Here is a 20,195-nt window from a genome sequence, read left to right on the forward strand (position 1 = left end):
TTTGATTTATATTATTCCAGACCAGTCATTTTTACAAAGGTGATTCTGTTTAACTGGTATATGTCATTCAAGCGCCCATTTTTTCCAAGACCAATATCAATACTCTTGAGGAATTTATCTCCTGAGTGGAAAACAAAATGAATATAATCAATTCTCACTACAGTTATGATCCAAAAGATCAGATATTTTTAAACTACTGTGTTAGGAGGGTATATTTTAGAATTTAGAATTCTGAAGGTGTATTTGACCTCTAGCTGTTCAGGGCTATAGCCCACCGGAGCCAAAATAATAAAGGCCTGTTCACAGAAGGCGGATGGCAGCTCAGTCTGCCCCTTCTGCTAGGCAGTCCAGCATCTTCCTGCAGCCTTCAGACGATGCTGGGAGTGGACAGCATCACCCTCCACACGTGCAGCCTCACCAGGGCAGCCTCCCTCCAATTTTGTGATTTCTTGGATTTAGTGGGTGCTCATGAAAGTAATGGTTTGGGTTTAAAAGCCCCCGGTCCCCCAACCAACCCCAGTAGCTGAATTTGGAGGTTTAGAACACCTCAAACTTCTTCTCTTTCAGGACAAGCTGAATAAAACTTACAGTCAGCAAAGGAGAGGCTATTTTAAACCGGGGAGAAAAACTACAACTGTGATTCTTAAACACTTTTTAGCCATGCATTCCTTTAAGAACTTGATCAAAGTTACAGACTCTCTTCCAAAGAAAAAAACAGAAAGAAAAGAAAAAGAAAGAAAGAAGGAATAGAATACACACTCATGGCTTGTGTTTCACACAAATTTCAAGGGAGAAATCACTGATGTCCTGAATCTCATCCAGGATCCAAATGAAATCAATAGTGCTGTAGCCATTTTCCCCAGATCCCTTGTTAGCTTTGAATTGTGTTTCTCGTTTTCTAATCTGGGGTCCAGCTGGCGTTGGCCCCTCACTGGGTCAGTGGGCCCGAGGCACTGTGCCGGGTGGGAGATGAGAGGAGATGAGACGAGGACGGTGCAGACGCTGGCCTCCTCCTCGCTCTGTCTCCTCATCAGCAGTCCTCCCACTCAGGCCTGGCTAAAAGCTCAGGAGGCTGTGCCAGCTTCGACTGTCTTCTACTAAATGGGGGTAATTCACACATAATTTCTTTTCAACACTTCCACTATTCCTCTCCAGTGCTAAGGACAAGATCCAACAAAAAATCAATTTCTACAGTTTCAGTACAAATACAATTAAAAGTACATACTATAATGTGTTTGTGTACAATTGATATTTCTGATAAATACCTCAACTGTTTAACAAACGCTGAGAAGAAACTGAAAACATCCTAAAGGTACTCATCTAATTTGCACTACCCGGTAAGTGCGGGAAAACTCAGTGTCCAAGAAGGCTGTTAATGTTATTGCTAGCTTATTCAAATAGGCTGGAGTGGTCCCAAAGGGCCGGAATCACTCTACCGCTGAGGAATAAGCCACTTATAAAGCAAAGATGGCGAGAACAAGCTCAGAAGTAAGTGCTCTGCGGTGCCTAAATCAAAACGGTCTTCTCAGCATCTATGACGTAACCAGAGGGCAGTAACTCCTTCCTACAGTTGTAACCCAACTAGCTGCAGAGTGCCATGAAAGCCGAAGCCCCAGATGATTTCCTTGAAGAAAAAAAATCTTTTACATAGGTAATGCTGTTTCAGGAAACTTTAACAGCTGTGATGGTTGCAGAAAACACCATGGTCTTAAAGTTTGTTCTTACAGATACATCATAGGTCCTAGCTGAGAGGGAAAAATGCCAGGAAATAGAAAAAGGCATTGTACAAAAGGAAAGAAAGGGGAGAAGAGAAATGGAAATACTGAAAGAGGACTTTAAGGTGGGGGAGAGAGGGCTAAAGAGGTGAAGCAGCTGCCTGTGCTGGCCAGGGAGGAAAGGATGTTGACATGCAAGTGGCGACCTGGTGACTGGTGATTTCAAGGCTCAGTGCTCCTTGCTGGAGAAGGTAAAAGAAAATCTGAGGCTAGAGAATGGTGACTGATTCATTTTTTAAAATGTGTGAGTGTATGTATTATATATGTACACACAAAAAATATACATATCTGCATGTGTGTATATGTTTTGTTTTTGCAGAATGCTGGAGGTAAACTGCAGACTGAGGAAAGAGGAGATCAAAGTAGTGTAAAGAGCTTAGATGGGCTTTTGGAGAACCTAGGCAGCATTTTTGGAAAACCTAGTAGATATTTTCTTGGGTAAAATATCTGGATAAAGAACCAAGAAGCAATAGTCATTGTCTGATTCTACTGGTATAAAACACCTTGCTTAGTACTTTTCACAGTGAAGCCAGTGGAGGTTTCAGAGACTGAGATACTCAAACTGCAGGATCATAAAGACAGGCTGGTTCTGCTTGTCTCTCTGGCAACCAAATTTTGGCTCTCTCATTGCTCATTAGGCTCTGAATCAGGGGCTAATCCGGGGAAATAAAAGGAGGAGAACTCAAATCAGTCCATTTGTGAGCAGCTCTCGTTGAAAGATGGATGGGGAGGAGTTTTAAACTATCATGAAGTTTGGTGATTATCTGTGGGTTTCAATTATCTTTGGCATCTTGGCTCTAGGGGAAGCAATAATTGAGAGCCAGCTGTAGAAATGGAAATTATAAGATGGGGAGGGTATCAGCATTCTGAATGGCAGCTTTTTTGTGTGTGTGTGTGAGGAAGATTGTCCCTGAGCTAACATCTGTTGCCAATCTTCCCCTTTTTTGCTTGAGGAAGATTGTCCCTGAGCTAACATCTGTGCCAATCTTACTCTATTTTGTATGTGGGACTCCGCCACAGTATGGCTTGATGAGCAGTGTGTAGGTCCACACCTGGGATTTGAACTTGTGAACCCCACACTGATAAAGTGGAGCACATGAACTTAACCACTATGCCACCGGGCTGGTCTCGCTGAACGGCAGCTTTTGACTGGCAGATGGCCTTGGTTTTAAGAGGCCAGTTGGCAGGTTTGTGTGTCTCCTGACATTCATCTCTCAGAAGATGCAAGGCAGAAAAAGCTCCCCTTTGCTTCTATGTTGGAACCACCAGGGTGACTCTGACATCCTCAGGAGATCATGAAAATAGTGGGAGGCTCATGGTGACAGGAATACTGGGCCAAGGTAGGAGTCTGGATGTGGAGCTCTCACTTTGCAAGTGAAACCAAACTTGGGCTACTTCAAAACTCCACGAGGCAGGTAGTGCGTCTTCTGTAGAGATGGTCAGATGGACAAAGTCCTCAGACTTGGGGCTAAGTGGACGCTTTTCTAGTTTCTCGAAACACAAGGACCAAGGTCTGATAACCTTCAGTTTGCCTAAAAATCTACGATTTACTATCATGGAGAGATATTTGGGATAAATTGTGCTATATGCAAAAGGCAGCTTATAAAACAGTATGTTAAATGATTCCATTTTTGTAAACAATATATCTAGATGTGAAAAAAAGAAATCTAGGAGGAAACATGCAAAAATACAAACAGTGATTATATTTAGGAAGTAGGATTATAGATGTTTTTATCTTCTATTTGCTTAACTACATTTTTAAATTTTTCAACATTGAACACACACCACTTCCATAATAAAAATATATTTTAAGAATGTATTAACATTAAAAATGTATTTAATGTATTTTAAATACATTAAAATATATTTTCAAATATATTAATCAGGCATCACATACTCATGGTGTTGGACCTGTGAGAACAAGAGAGTAATTTTGTAATTGATTTCTAAAAACTCCTAAGTGGATGCTCCAGGATCTCGGCAGGGAAAGGTCAGGAGAAACACAATGTAGGTTTCACTGGCTACAGTATATTTATACGCATGCTTAAGGTCTAACTACTTAAGACCTTATGGAACCGTAATTAAACGCACTCTTTCTCTATAGTTTCCGCAGTAAACTAGAGGTTGCTTATGTTTGTCTTCTTACTTGAGAAGATAACATATCCAGGACTCAGGGGATAGCAAGTGAAGATGCTAACTCTCCAGTTCTTGGTACAGAGTGTCAAGTGGAAACCTTCCTCCTGTTCTACTTTTGGTGGATTTAATTCCACTGTTTTGATGAGTCGGTGCACACTTCTGCAAAGAAAAAGGCCGCTCTGCCCCACTCCCTTTCAAAGTGCTTCCATTTCCACTTCTGCTGTTCCACACTCATCTAGTCACTCCATGTAAGGAAGAAAAGATGGGTCCTGGTGAAGAAGACAGGGTTCTAGACTGGACTTACCGAGGCCAGTAAGGGAGCTCCTGTAGATGTGGAATGGTGAATGGCTAGGAGAGAGTGAGTGCTATAGCGATGGGCAAGACTGGGCTAAATCTGAGAGACAAAAAATACCTGGGACTTGCACTAGTCTGTTACATTACAGTCATTTCCAAAAGCAGCAGAAGTGGCAATAACAACAGGCACATACTCTCTACCAGGTCATTAGCGTGCTAGATACTTTATACATATTCTCTCGCAAACTCACAACAAACTTGCCCAGTAGAAATGAATGGCCCACTCTACAGACAAGGAAACTAAGGCTGACGGATGTAAAGCACACCCTGTGGGAGTATAACGTAGGTGCATAATGCATAATTCTGGGGTCAGACACTCTGGGTTCTTCTCCTAGCTTCTTCACTTCAGGGTGACATTGGGCAAAATATCTAACCTCTTTGTTTTTCGGTTTCCTAATCTGTAAAATAGAGATAATAACAGAGTCTATTGCACAGGAGGCTGTTGTGGGCATTAACTGAGATAAGGAGAGAATGCAATGAAGCCTGTAGCTTGGTACCAGCCACACAGTTAGCCTTCAACAGGCACTGACTCACTTCTCATTCCGTAGATAAGGGGGTGGCAAGCCCAGGTCAGTCTGAGTCAAAGCTCTTTCCATTCCAGAAACATACCCAACATAAAGGAGCCACTGTTCAAGGGACACCCCAACCTCTACTTTGATCGCTTGGATGGTCAGGCAAGTCCTTCTCCATTCGCATGCAGTACTCACAGAGATAGAGTTTCTACTTCCAGTTCCCACAGAAATAAGAAAAACAATGCTGAAGGGAACATTTTATGAGGATTGAGACCAAATTTCAAAACCTTAAGTACTGTTTTAAGTGTGTTTTTAAGAGATAGAACTAAGGCAGAGACACTGTCTAACGTGCTACTAGTGTCTGTAAGTGTCCAAACTAAAGTCTTGTTGAACTTGTTTCTACTGTCTGGAAAACTGTGTAAGTAAAAGAAGAAAATCCTGATGTGTAGTTCTGTCTCAAGTGGTTTCTGAATAAAGTCCCTCTGATTTACCTCCTTTAGTGGTGGTTCAAGGATTGTTATTGTTATTTTTGTTTTACTAGAACAACAAACGAAAAAGTCGTCAGTGGACACAGAATTACAACTTTCCAAATCACTTTTCATTTTTGTCAAAGAGAAAATTATATCTTTAAGTGGCGGTAATTAATGTGTACGTTTTATGCTCTGAACCTATCATGTGATGATCTAACATTTGTATTTCAATGTCCAAAATGTCTGCTAATCTCCCTCAAACCCATGGACTAGAATCTGAGTACTCATGCCACATAGTCCATATTCACATCAACCCCTTAAATATTTTAGATAACTCTTCATTAGTCATGTTCTTTCTCATTCTGTCATTTTGCCTTTTAGAATTGTTTTATTATGTTTCATGATTTAAATGATTTTCAGTTTTCTATATTGCAACGCATGTCTTTTGTAAGATGACATGAATATTCAAAAGAATCTTCATTGCCTTCAGACTTAAGATAAATACATTACTTTGCTTTTTTTCCCTGCCTCCTTTCCTCCCCTCCATCCTTTTCCTTTTTTATTAACACTTTGTTTTTTTAGAGCAGTTTTAGGTCAGCAAAATTGAGGGGAAGGTACAGAGATTTTCCATATACCCCCTACTCCCACACATGCATAGCATTCCCCACTATCAATATCCCTCACCAGAGTGGTACATTTGTTACAACTGATGAACCTACACTGACACGTCATAATCATGCAAAGTCCAGAGTTTACATTAGGGCTCACTCTTGGTGTTCTACATTCTGCAGGTTTGGACAAATGTATAATGACATATATCCATCATTATGGTACTTCTTTTTTCTCCTCCAATATTTATCACTATGGCTTATCTGAAATTTATTGCACTATTTGGTTATGACCAAAATACATTATTCTTTTTCTTACTGTTTTCAAACTGTTATTCTATTGTTCTAGCAAGCTTTGTTAGGTAACTGATCTTTTCTTCAAAGCTGTATTGCTTATTTGTATGTCTTAATTTAAGTTCACTAAATAATCTAAATCCAAATCGGAAATTTCTATGTTATTATTTTTAATCTGTCTAGTTTTCAGTCCAATATCATAGAATTTTAATAATGGTTATTTGTAATGGACTTTTTAATTTGTTAAGGCAAATTTATCACCATGACTTCTATTTGTTAAAATTTCAGTTTTGATGTTCTTGCTTCTTCATTCTGGATGATTTAACTATCAAATTATAAAGTATTTTGTAAGAACGTCTACTTATAATTAATAAGGATCTTTGAGCCAAAGGAGGGTGGAAATTCTGGTGTCAACCAGACAAACAATATTTTCTAATTCAACAAATAGTTATTAAGCTCTTACCATTTGCAGACACTTCTCTAGGCTCTAGGGCTGAAAAGACAAGCAAGGGTATGCCTCTTTCCACTCCACTTCTGAAAGAATGCAATTCAAATTCATGAAGATTAAAGCTAAAACGAATGCAAATACCTAGAACTGCTCCAGGAAAGCTGCCCCCTCTCCCCTCACCCTCCCATCATGGGGTCTCACAGAATCAACACAAAGAAAGGACTCCCGCAAGCAAAAGACTAATGAGTATCACGGATGTTGAGAAAGACCTGGAAGCAAAATGCAGCACTCATATAGATGTAATTGTTCTTTACATTTTTTGGACAATTCAAAAGTTTCTGCATATTATCTCATTTGACTGACTACTCCATTTTTACATAGGCCTAATTCGTGTACAGAGTCAGAGGTTAAAAGTCCACAAAAGCCTGGACTATAAAATGTATATTATGTTGGGCTGGCCCCGTGGCTGAGTGGTTAAGTTCGCGCGCTCCGCTGCAGGCGGCCCAGTGTTTCGTTGGTTCGAATCCTGGGCGCGGACATGGCACTGCTCATCAGACCACGCTGAGGCGGCGTCCCACATGCCACAACTAGAAGAACCCACAACGAAGAATACACAACTATGTACCAGGGGGCTTTGGGGAGAAAAAGGAAAAAATAAAATCTTTAAAAATAATGTATATTATGTTAAGAGACATGCTTCACTGGTGGGGATAAACCCAAGTGATAAACCTAGATTTGATGTCCTGATCCACATCAAATCTAGGTCAGCAACATAAGCCAGGGAGAAATGCTTTCACTGGCCAGTTTACGTGAATATTGCTACTTTAATTAAAGAGTTATGACGTCAGTTTGGAAGCACAATAGGAGAGCAGCTGTGCTCCAGTGAAAACACTCCTACAGTTTCCATCAGCACAGATAAACTCCTACACGATGCAAAGGAGATGTGTGTGAAGTCACAAAGTGGAAGGAATTTGAAAGCAGAGGGCAATCTCAGAGTCCTCACTGTGAAGGAATTACCTTAGGAGATTATTAGATCGACCTCCTGCTCACATTTTCATTATTATTTCTTAACGTGCATGGTCAAGATTCCAAGGGAACGTTGTAGGACTTTAAAGACATTTTAATCATTAACCAGTCACATAAAGTCACGAGGCTCACTATAGCAACAACTCATTTAATTTATTAGCTGTGAGTCCTAACGCTCCCACCATCATGCAATCCTGCCATTCATCATTAAAAGTAACTCTTGAGTCTAACCCCATGTCCATCCCACTCATCACCACCCTCCGTCAGCATCCTCAAAGTAGACACGCGTTAGCACAGGTACATTTTAAACATTCTATGCCTAGACTTGTCACCACCACATGTCCTGTTGATTAGCTTCATACAGCTCTCTCCAGTACCACTCCTTTCTGTGTATCTATATCATCTGATCATCTCATCAATACTCATACGCAGCCAAGCAGAAAAGTACGTTTCACGCGATTTTGAGTAACTCACATTTAGAAGTCTACTCCTGAACACATTTGCAACACACCATTCACTTTGAAACTCTAATTTCACTCTGAGAAACCACCTTTTTAAAAGTTGCCTTTAACTTTCATGTTCCCTGACTTTTATTGATATTCCAAATCCACTGTGAATAATAATTACCCCAAACATATAATTACCTTATAGATTTTAAGATCTCACAGCAGAAGATGTATTTGCTTAAGGGCTCACTTATGTTTTTAAAGATTTAAGTGTTTAGCTCCTCTTCTGCCTGGGTGGTTCATCTTTCATCTGGGGATACTTTATGGAGTGCGCACTTTCTCATTTTTTCTTTTCCTCAAGACAAACACTGCACACCTGACCACAGTATCCAGCAAAGATCGACTGTGAGCACGGCTGGACCATCTGGCACCACGACTCAGATTTAATTAACGTTTACCGGATGAGGACCATGTGTCAGAGCTTGAGCTAGGCATTTATGCATATTTGGCTGAATATTCCATCTATACATGGTCGTAATTCATTAGTTGACTATTTAAAAAATCCCCATGTATTAATCATGGCTTTCATTTTCTGTACTCTGATGTTTTGACATCTTAGGGCCTTGATGACCCCGGAGGGACTATCCCTCCTAGATTGGCCAGCTCCGACCTGGCATAAACGGATAAACGAGCTGCCTTCCAGGGTGCCTTTCATATGCAAACCAACTCTTCCCGAGCCCATACTCCTAACCACCTCCACTACTGGCTCTCACACTCAGGGTCCCTATCCACCTGCTCTAATCAGCTCAGCGCCAGGTACCAGACAACTAGGGACAGCCCTATGCCCTAGAGCCCTCTGAAATGCTTCAAAGTAGCCAATCCTAACCCTGCTTACCCTGCCTTTCCTGTTCTGGTTTCCAGTGGAAACCACAATAAAGGCTCTTGTCCACATTCTCCCCTTACTCCCTCTGCCTCCTGACTGACCCCGCTGCTTCCCCTGTGGCCCTGTGTCACATCTGTGCCTCCTGCTTCTAGGGAGCCATGGGTATAATGAACTTCTTCCTTTATGACAGTCATTTCCATGTCTGCATGTCTTGCCATACCTGATTACAACAAAGCCTGGGTACCATTAAAACACCCCACATAATCATAGAATTGGCAGCTGGGATTATTCTGCTTTTCTTTTATTCTATCTTCCATGTTCAGAAAAAACAAGTTTTAAACTTTTTTTTTTTTGTCATCTGCCATTTGTCTGGCCCACGTTAACAATACTTAATAAAGGTAAGTACATGTAAGTTATTTTAGTGTACAGGCATGTGTCGCATAATGACGTTTCGGTCAACAATAGACTGCATATAGGTCGGTGGTCCCACAAGATTTGTACCATACAGCCTAGGTGTGCAGTATGCTATGCCATCTAGGTTTATATAAGCACACTCTATGATGTTCACACAATGATGAAATCGCCTAACAACACATTTCTCGGAATGTATCCTCATCATTAAGTGATACATGACTGTATAACGAAAAAGACATAATTAATAATTATCTTCTTCTATGTGAAAGAGCCAGCTCTGGTCTCTCTGCCAGGACCCTTCACAGTATCCACTAACATGTCACATTACTTCAACTGTACAGGGGGAGAGGCAGTAACGACCCTCTGCGCACACCATTTATCCTCCCCTGAGCAAGCAGACTGAATGAATCTTAGAAACCCACAAGTGACCTTTGTTTGTTATATATGTGTTTTAGAGGTCCCACATGTCAATGGACTGGAATCTGGGTGTGTTTTTGCAGGTCCAGTTATTACATTCATAGATGATGGCATTATTTGGGCAATGCTAACTCACTTTGATCCTTAGGACTACTTCAGAGTTAGCTGCTATGCTAAACCTCCCAGCCATTCTTTCTGCTGGCATATTCATCTGACTTCCTGTTGTTGGTCTAGAAGTGCACTCTGCTTAACTAGGGAGCAATAAGGAAACAGAGGCACTGACAGATGGAGGTCTGTATTGCCCGTCAAGATTTTCCTTTTTGTCTTTTGATTTGTCAAATGTCAAAATGTAAAGATGGCCTTTTGGGGGGTTAAAAAGTGGACTGTAAGGCAAGGCCTTTAAGTAGATGTTTATCTTCCTGGAGATGTACATTCAGACAAGGTCACCAGCACTGAGTTCCTGTTTCAGAGGTGCCTACTGAAGGAAAGGCTATTTTTCTGCTAATTCTGGTACATGCCAAATACACAACAGAACAAGTACATGAAATTGAACTGTGCATAAATTCAAGCAATTAATGGCTTTGGGTAATACAAGATGAAAGTTGTTATAGAACCAAGATGTAAGTTATTATAAATTCCTTCAGTGGTCAAAGATCAATAAAAGCTACAACAGAATTTCTATATACCTTGAACTAGTTTTGTAATGGCATGACATATTTTGAATTGGGCTCTGCAAATAAAATCAAGGACTTAATGCCAGCCTGTACCCCTTTTCTCTGCTTTGCATTTCTGTCAATGTCATAATTTTGAGAATACGTTTTCTAACCAGCCGAAGAGTAGCAAACCACTTGATACACCTCCATGGCATTGTCAATACTCATTCACTCATTCTTCAGATAATTATTGAGCAGATTAACTATGTGTCCTGGACTATCCTAAGTGGTTGGCACACAGTAGAGAACAAGACAGAAAAAGTCCTTGCCTTCCTGGAGCTTGGAGTCAAACAAAGTGAATGATTATATGAATCAATGAATGGATGAATACATGTAAGAAGATGGGCAGGTTAGAGTTCATGAACTAAGTGGGTACAGCTTAGCATATTTCATTGCTAAAGTTCTTTCTTTTTCACATGTTAACCTCCTTGAAATCAGGATGTGTGTTAATATTGATGGTATCCTAAAATTGCTGACAACTTGACAGTAGTCATGGCAAAATTTTCATTTCCTGCATGTGCATAAACTTGGTCACAGCTATTCACTTTGTTATTACTTCTACTAAGTTATGGGTATTGTTGGCACTGCACGTGTTCTGTTTAATTGCTATTTAAATGAGTTTCAAAAAGATTACACTATGATTTGGCACTGAAAGATGTTACTGTGTATTCACTGACACAGAGCAGTGGGGCATAAATGTTATATTACTAAAGGAAACATTTGTCTTTGTTTGGCATTTCCATATGACCTTGCAAGGCAAAACCCACATGCTTTACCAGACTGAAGACAGACCCAGAAGATGAATCTGTTACAATTTGTTACTGAGATATATGCAAACCGACTGCCTATCACACTCTAAGCAATGCTACTGAAGGCAATGGCAGGAAAAAGTACCAAAACTCATGGAAGAGATGAAAGAAACTTGAAAGCAATGAGAGACAAGTGTGACCAATTCATGCAGTGTCATGGAAGACCATTGTTAAAGTAGCATGTTATAATATAATTGGCAATAGTTTCTCTTTCTTCTGGCATAACATAAAAGTGATTCTATGTTTTACAACTGATGGCATTTTAGATTTGATGAAATGTGGAAATAAAGATGGACTGCTACTTAATGAGAAGTTTTATAAACGGCATAGAATGCAGAGTCGAAGTTTGTTGATACTGCCCAGTTTTAAGTTAATGAGGTATATGCATGAACCCAACTTTAGGCAACTGTGCGATGTCAATAATTTTGTATAGTTTTGTAGATCACTAGTCATTTTAAAGAAGTCTACTTCACTCTTTATCCCCAGCAATGATTTTGGCACATTTTCCATTCTGGTGCAAGAGTGTGACAATGAGCAAACCTCATGTTCTACTTTCCCAATTTAATTAGTGCTGCTCCAGTTTCTGGCAGTTTTGAGATATTAGAGGGGAGGTGCTGGGGCTATATTCTAAACTCAAACCTTACCAGTGCTACAGGGTAGAGAGTGAAATAATTAGACAGGAGAGTCCATTTGAAATCCCAAACCATGTACACAGGACTTTGAGATTCTTAGCACTAGAGTGAAATGAGTAAAATGCCAACTACAGGGCTATGTTTCCAGGCAGCATACGGTCACAGCTCAAAAATGCATTCATTTCTTTTCAGGCTTAGTACTGCACATCATTTTGGAACCAGAGCGAGTTGAAAACTATACCAAGGGAGAGAATACACACACACACACCTCTAGGGAAGAGAATGATAAAATCATGGCTGTTGATCATAATAATAGACATGATTTCTTAGGCGCAGCTTCAAAACTTACTGTGTCACAGCTGTGACATCAGTTTTTGATACCATTCAGCCAAGTGACAATTGCCTAAGTGTAAACGCAAGGAATCAAATCAGAAATAGGTGTGTGGCCACATCTATCGCCAAGACAGTAGGTAAAAGGGTTTCTATACGGTGAACACATGTCTTCAATAGTGTTGACATCAGGCTACACTCTATACATGGCATTAAACAACATGAAGAAGGCCTGTTTCCTGTTCCTCGGGCACTAAGTCAGTTTCCTTTCCGGTCAGCAGTGTAGAATCCAGGGATCCCCTGGACTACTACTACCTTCTGCAGAGGCTTCATTTCAGTCTTTCCTTTTAAGTAGGCTGGCCTGTGTCAGGCATCCTCTGACAGTTGGTACAGGAAGACGAGTGTGCCAGTGTGAAGACTGCAGGGGATGTGTTGCTGCCAACTGGTGGGGTGTACTTGTGTGTGCAGACCTAAAATAGACTTGATGACTGAGAGGGCAGAGACTGCTCCTTAAGTGCCAGTGAGGGAAACACTAGGTTACCTGTCTTCGGGAACCAACCTATCTGAAAGGGCAAGGAGTTTATATGTTTGGAGATTTCCATCTGATTTACATGCTGGGGACTGGGGGTTGGGAAGAGTCTGGGGATCCCCTTATGTTGCCCTTTGGTGAAGAGAATACCTGCTAGGCACTGGCATTCAGGGGGAGAAGATATTCTATAAACGAATCTGATCTAGGAAGCCAGTAGACACATCATATGTTGTCATATTTGGATTTCCTACTGTGTTATAACACAGGCAACTGTCTCTCAAGAGGGACTGGGAGACAGCATAGGGTAGTGGCAAAGAGCCTGGACAGGGAGTCAAACAGACCCAGGTTCAGATCTCGCTTCTTTCACTTACTTGACACATAAGCTTGGGAAAATTACGTAAGCTCTTTAAACTCTAAAATACGGGAAGTAATAATACCTCATCAGAGTGATTGTGAGAATTAAAGTAATAATCTATGTAAAACACTTAGTAACATATCTGGTACATAGTATGTACTCAATATATGTGTCCATATACTGTGTCACCACTGACTAAAGAAGCTTCCTTCTCTTTATGACGCAAATGTTCTTACAGATGTGACGTTCCCTGGTGTGGGTGTCAATCATATGGACAAGAACAGGATGTTGATGTCTTTGGCCAAGGGTGTCTCCAGGACACAAAAGTTGGTGTTATGAAGTTGTCTTAGGGTATGAATAGGTCTTCATAAGAAATGAATAAAGTAACTGTGAGATCCACATGTGTGATCAGAAAGGTATCATAATGATCAGAATTGAACAGAATTCAACATGTATTTGTTGGGATCTACTAATTTCAAGTGCATGTGATATTCATGTTACTACTTCTACTCTAAGCTACTTTACGATAGACGTGTTCCTACACCCTTGTGTAAAACTCAATTCTGACTCATTATTTCTCTGCATGAGAGGAAGTTTTGTAAAGCAAATAATTCCTACCTAATCCATCTTGTTTTGAAGGCTGAAACTTTCTCTCATCTTCAGGCGGGTACAGGTATTCTTTGCTCCCACCTCTCACCCTAAGAGCTGGGCCATAACTTCTACTCCCTTCAGTGTGCTCCACATCACCGTCCCAGCACTCAGGGAAAGCCGATTGGAAGCATGTGGCAGTAAGAAAATATTCAAGATTTGACAGACGTAATCACTGGCACCTTGGACACACTGGTGATTAGGGATCTTTAATTAGCAGATAAGGTAGGCTTAAATATATGAAGCTGTCAGAGCATAGATCTTGGCAGCGCCCATTCTAGGGGGAGAGAACCTGGGGGCGTTGATTACCTGCTGCACTGTTTTCAAGCAAAAACCACAATGCGGGGGCTCTGGATGCCCTGCCTCCGGAAAGCTCCCTCCTCAACGGGGATTCCCACAGAGGAATTTCCTCAGGGAAGGGCCTGTGTCAGGAATGCTGCTCGGGTCAGAAAGTGGCACGGGTTCCTGCATGCCCATATTCAGAAGAACACGGGCGTCCCCGGCAGGGTGATCCGCCTCTCTTTAAAGGTGCGGGCCTCAGGGCCCCCGGAGTCTGGCTGCTCAAGTCTCAGCATCAAACTTTCTCCTGGAACAGAACCTCTTTCAAACCACATGGAAGCAGGAGGAGGATGGAGGATGGGGATGCTGCCAGCTGCTGCCCGGAGACAGCCCTCCTCCCCCCACCCCGCTTCCCTCAGCCCCCACCCTCTTCCTCACGGGCAAAGCAGCCCAGACAGCGCAGCCCCGCCCAGCCCCACCCACCCCGCTCACCAGCCCACCACCCAGTCGATGGAACAGGAGCTTCACAAAGCCACTTTCCGGGCGCTGCGGTGCCCTGGGGCGAGGGGGCGAGAGGCGCTGGGTACCTTTAGGAAGAGGCCAGGACACCGGCGCCCGAGGAGACCTGCAGCATCGCCTGGACGCCGCCGCCGCCACCGCCGCCGCGGGAGGCTACTTGGCTGCGTGGAGAGCCGGGCTGGCGGGGACCGGGCGCCCTCGCCACCGCCTGCGCCGCTCGCGCTCCCTGCGCTGCTCTCCTGCGCCCGGGCTCGGCTGCCCGGCGACCGCCACTGTCAAGCGGAGCCCCGCCCCCAGCGCGCCGGCCAGCAGCGGACCCCCGGGACGCGCCGCCTCCGGGATTGGCTGCCGGCGCCGCTGGCTCCGCCCCCGCCCTCCGCCCCTCCCTCGCCGGTGGCGCGCGCCCGGCCGGCCCTCTCCAGGGGCGCCGCGGGAGGGTGCGGTCCCGGGCTGGGCGAGGCTTCCTGCGGGCACGGCGCGCGGAGCTCGGCCGCTGGCCTCTGCAGTTTCTCTCTCCTTTGCTAATCTAGAAATAAATAGACAACCAAAAGGAAAAGAAAAAGAGGAAGCATCTTCTCTAGGGCCCTTCGCGGGAAGGGCAGCGGCTGGCAGCAGTTCTGGTGTGAGATCTTTAAAGACATTTCTTAAGGAAATCCAGGAAAGGCTACCTGGGGTAGGGTATTGGAATTAAAGCTGGAAGGCGTTTGTTTTGTTTTGTTCGTGTTTGCTAGTTTGTTTTTTAACCAGAAGGTGCCCTCACGCACCGTCTAAACTTCTTCATTTTATGAAGAAATTAAATCCAGTTCAACAGCTCATCCAAGGTCACGGAGCAAGGAGAGTGATTCTGTACTTCTGCACTAAATCAAAGCGGCCTCAGCTTTTATTTCTCAGTCATGCAAAGGGGTGCGTTCTACGATTTGATGCTATGTTTACTGTGTAGCAAGAAATAAATTAAAAATCCAAAGAGCAGAAAGTAGATTAGTGGTTGCTAGAAGGTGGGGAGAAATGAGAAGGGGTTTCTTTTTGGAGTGATGAGAATATTATGCAATTTGATGGTGGTGATGGATGCACAGCTCTGAATATACTAAAACCCAGTGAATTGTACGCTGAGTGACCTTTATGGTATTGAGTTAAATCTCAATAAAGCTGTTATAGAAATATGTTGAGAGCGATAGTGCTTTGGGGAAACCCACATATGCGCATAGCTGGAGTATGTCACAATTCTGTTTTTTTGTGGGCAGAAATTACGGTTTATGTGCATGCACCCATTTGTTGATTCAATAAACTATTCCCATCTTTACCAGGTACTCTGACAGTGATACAAAGATTAATAAAGCATGATCTCTGTCTTCAAGTAGTTGCCAGCCTATTGAGAGGAGGCAGTCATTCTAATACAAAAAGGTACCTCTTACTCCAGGGAGGTAGAAAGTGCCAGGTTTGGGGTACTAACACCTAAGGAAAAACTTTGGTGACAGTCCCAGAGTGGCTGGAGTATGTTTTGTATTTTAGCAGTGGCTGATATGGCTCTGTCTGAGAGGTGTGGCAGGAAGTGAAGATGGACAGTTACTCATAGGACAAAGTATCAGTGTGGATTAGAGCTCAGTTTAAGAGGGGCAGCCTAATCAGAAATGGAAAATTTGAATTCCTCTGGGGCTTTTCCATCCCTCGTGTGGTGTGTGATTTTGATGAATGGTCTTATCTAAACCAAGTTTCATCATCTCATAAGGGAACAATAGCATCGTGAACTGACCTCCCTTCTCCCCGCCTCCCCGCCCCAGAAAGATTAGCCCTGAGCTAACATCTGCCAATCCTCCTCTTTTTTCTGAGGAAGACTGGCCCTGAGCTAACATCCATGCCCATCTTCCTCTACTTTTTTACATGTGGGACGCCTACCACACCATGGCTTGCCACGCAGTGCCATGTCCCCACCCAGGATCCCGGCCGGCAAACCCCCCTGGCCACCGAAGCAGAATGTGCACACTTAACCGCTGCACCACCAGGCCCGTCCCTGACCTTCCTTTCTACCTTTATAGTACACAAAGTGCTTTCCTGCATTCTCTCCTCTGAAACTGGAGGAGCGAGGGTGTGCATTCAAGGGCTTATGGCTTCTAAGTGATGGAGCTGGGACAGAAGTCCATGCCCTGGCTGTGGGTCCCATGTTCTTGATGTTATCAGCCTTTTGAGTTGTGAAGCTTCCTTAGAAGTGCAAAGAACTCTTGAGCTAAAAAAGCTTTCTAAGCAGCAGCAAATTAAACTTGTTTTTACACTTGGAATTGGTCTACCTTTTGATTGGAAAGTAAGAATATTATAGGCCCTATGGGGGAAAAAGACATAGCCATCGATCTCCTTAGCTCCTCAGTTGGGTCAGTGCAGGAAAGTCCTGGATTCCGGGCTTTATAAAAAAGGGGCTGTGCAATTTGAAAACTGGAGGTTACTTTTTTGTATTGTCGGTATACAATTGTCTGCGTACCAACAGCACTTCCCTTTTCCTCCCCCTTTCCTTCCATCCCTCATGGGTTTGTGAACACCTTTGAAAGCAGGTACTGTGTTATGTTTTGTTAATTTCCTTACTTCCCCTCCCCCTACTTGCATCCCCACCCATCCTCACCCACCCCCTTCCCCACCCTCTTCCCACCTTCAGAGCCTGGGACCTAGTAGCCTCTCAATGAATATTTGTTATATGTTCAATGTCATTTTATCCTTAAAAAGGGAATCACTTTATTCAATACTAATTGTTTATAGTGCTAACATGCATTATGAAATTCCGATATTAATTGGCCCATATAGCATGTACGCTCTAGAGCTTTGGGACATAGTTGCAAGAACATTAGAGAATTACATTCCACACTTTAATAAGCTATGAATTGAACTCTAAACCTAAACGCCTGAAATTTAAAAGTTAGTCTCAATCTAGGAAAGCACAATATTAATATTTTAACAGTCAATAAGCTAAGTACTTGGGAACAGAATAATTTTAATATTCTAGAATTTTTTTATCTCAGAGGAGATAATTTATAGTGGTTTTAAAAGTCTTTGAAATCTTTTCTAAATCTTCCTTGTTTTTTTCTTTTCCTTTTTCAGTTCTTCCTGTTAGGCTCATTTTTATCTTTCACAGGATTCTGATATCTAATTAACACCTCAGCATTACAATTCTCTTTTATATAAATTTCTGTGCAAAAATCTAGAAAATCCAAGAGGATGGAGGAGTACTGGTATTCCTGGAGTCTAAAGCCTGGAGAAAACCAGCAAGAAGTATGTCACTGTTCCTCTTGCAGGAGCAGATGGTGTCCCTCCCGGAGGAGTGATGTGTTGGAAGAAATGAGATAATGAAAATAAACAAGCTACTTTGTGAATGTTATCAAATGTCAGCACCAGCCAGATATATCCCTACATAAGTGTTCTTTACTAATAAAAGTAAAAGCAGATGAACATGACAGTTTTCTAAATATATTCAGAAAGAAATCATTTGAGTAAAAGAATTGACCTACTTGGGTCACACATGATAGCATGTGGGAAACAGACCTTGGGAAGTGGAAAGTGTGTGGTTGGGCAGGCTCAGCTGTCTGTCAGCTGTCAACTCTGCCCGTCGGTCACAGCTTTGCAGCCTTCTCAAGCATGCTTTCTCCTTTTCAGGTCACACAGCAGAGTTATTGGGACAGGGATCTTCTGCCCCTTAGGATATTTATGGGACCTGCTACTATGGGTGAAAAGCCAACCAAAGACAGGACAAAAGAAGAGACAAAATGTTTGCCTGCCGAGCAGTCTGCCAGATCCTGGTGTTTTCAGTCAGCTAGCCTGGGGTTCCTTGCTGTTCTGGAAAAGTCAGCTTACCTTATGGTGAAATTTGAGGAAAGGAAAGATACTTGTAGACAGTGACTACAAAAGTGGGTAATCTGATGAGAGAACAATTTTGTAAGTAGCATAAATGTGAGAATTATGAAGGTATTTAAAAGAATCAAAAATGATGCTACAATTGCGTACTCTGAAAAATTAGTAGTGGGAAACTATTGCCTAGTTGAGATAAGACACTTGACTCTCTCTGGATGATCAGAGAAGGCGTTAGGATGGAGGTGGACTTTGAGCTGACAGTGAACCAAGAGCGAGGAACCCTAGTCTGAGAATGAGAGGGGAGGAAGGAACATTCCGTGTTGAGTAAACAGCAACTGGGAATTCCCAGGGTGTGAAAATGTCTAGTTTCAGGAAAAAGCACAGTTGACTTGCTGTGGATGAAGTGTGGAGGGGCTTGTTTCTGTTCATCTAAACTGCTCATGCTTTCTCTGCCTTGGTATATTTGAAGATTTTCCACCTCCACCTCCAGGAAAATAGATATATATTTAAGAGAGAAAAGAAACAGGCTTGAAGTAACCCAGTGGTTACCATAGAGAATAAGAAAATAAAAATTTTCATATTATGTGAAGCAAAGTCAAGCATGATATATAATTATTCAGAACAAACCACTAAAGAGGCTCTTCAATAGAATAAAGAAGAATAGTTATCCCAAAGAAAGCTACTGTTTTGACGTTTAACTGGGAAGAGATCCAAAAATTTAGACTGGGATTATAGCCCTTGCCTTCTTTTGGGAAGACTTCATAGTGATTATTCAGAGAAGCCGACACTTGCAATTCTAGTTACCTTCAACAGATAATAAAATAAAATAAAACAAAACCCAATGGAAGCATGCGTATAAAGGAGAGTGACACCAAAATAATTTCCACATTTTTGATAAAGGACTTGAAGCATTTTTTTGATGTAGCTAAACTTCTCTCAAAAATGAATTTTGATTCTCCCTTTTTGTTTCTTAATTCTCTCTTTTACTAGACTAGTGGAAATGGTTCCATTTCTGTCCTTTATTGTCTTCTTTTTCTGTCTCAGCTTATTAGAAATATATTTCATGGTACTGGGAGTGGCTTGGAAGGAAATTACTGAGGTGTTCATCTCTGAAGAATCCCAAGCAGTGAGATTGCTGCAGGAAGACGGGAAAAGATAAAATTTAAATCCAATTTCCCTAAACAGAAAAAGATAGTTTCTGCAAAGGAGGACTGATGAGCTTAATCAAAATCTTGAGTGAGGGTCTAGACCAAGCTATTAAAAGTCTAGATGTGAGCACCTCATAGAAAGTAATGACCACCAGACTGGAGCAGAGATTCCAGAAGAATAAATCATGGCAGATTGACCCTCTTGGTTCTCCCAAGTTACACTGATAGGTCAGAAATTTGTTAGACTAATGTATAGGTGGCAGAGACTCCTAATTGTTCCCCAACATCTTTTCTTCCTGTCTTCTTTTTATTAATAGATCCCCCCGAGCTGGAAGCATAGTGACCTAGTTAGAGACTCCTCTGAGGCTGGGTGTGGTCTTGTGACTAGGTGCTGGTCAATGGGATGCAAGCAGGAGTGATGTGTCCCGCCTCTGGGTCACTTCCCTCTGCTTCCTCCTTCCCTTTCCTGCACACAGTGGTGGTGAGGAAACTGCAACCAAGAAGTGAGAAGAACACTCAGGGGATGCTGGAACAGCAACATAGAAGATCCCTGCATCCCTGGATGACCCCCTGAGGAATAGCGCCTGTCTCTCCATACTGCATAGCAGAGAGAAATAGACTC

The 20,195-nt window shown here is 42.3% G+C and overlaps 1 protein-coding gene across 1 annotated transcript in view; it reads right to left on the reverse strand.

Annotated features, from left to right (window-relative positions):
- FRY (FRY microtubule binding protein) overlaps positions 1-14,897 on the reverse strand; it is a 401,426-nt gene extending 386,529 nt beyond the window's left edge. The window contains exon 1 of the mRNA XM_046664270.1: positions 14,666-14,897. The gene's annotated coding sequence lies outside the window, so the exon portion shown is untranslated. The remainder of the gene's footprint in view (positions 1-14,665) is intronic.
- Between the last annotated feature and the right edge of the window lie 5,298 nt (positions 14,898-20,195).

The sequence above is a fragment of the Equus quagga genome, chromosome 6, assembly GCF_021613505.1.
Source record: "Equus quagga isolate Etosha38 chromosome 6, UCLA_HA_Equagga_1.0, whole genome shotgun sequence".
NCBI classification, from domain to species: Eukaryota; Metazoa; Chordata; class Mammalia; order Perissodactyla; family Equidae; genus Equus; species Equus quagga.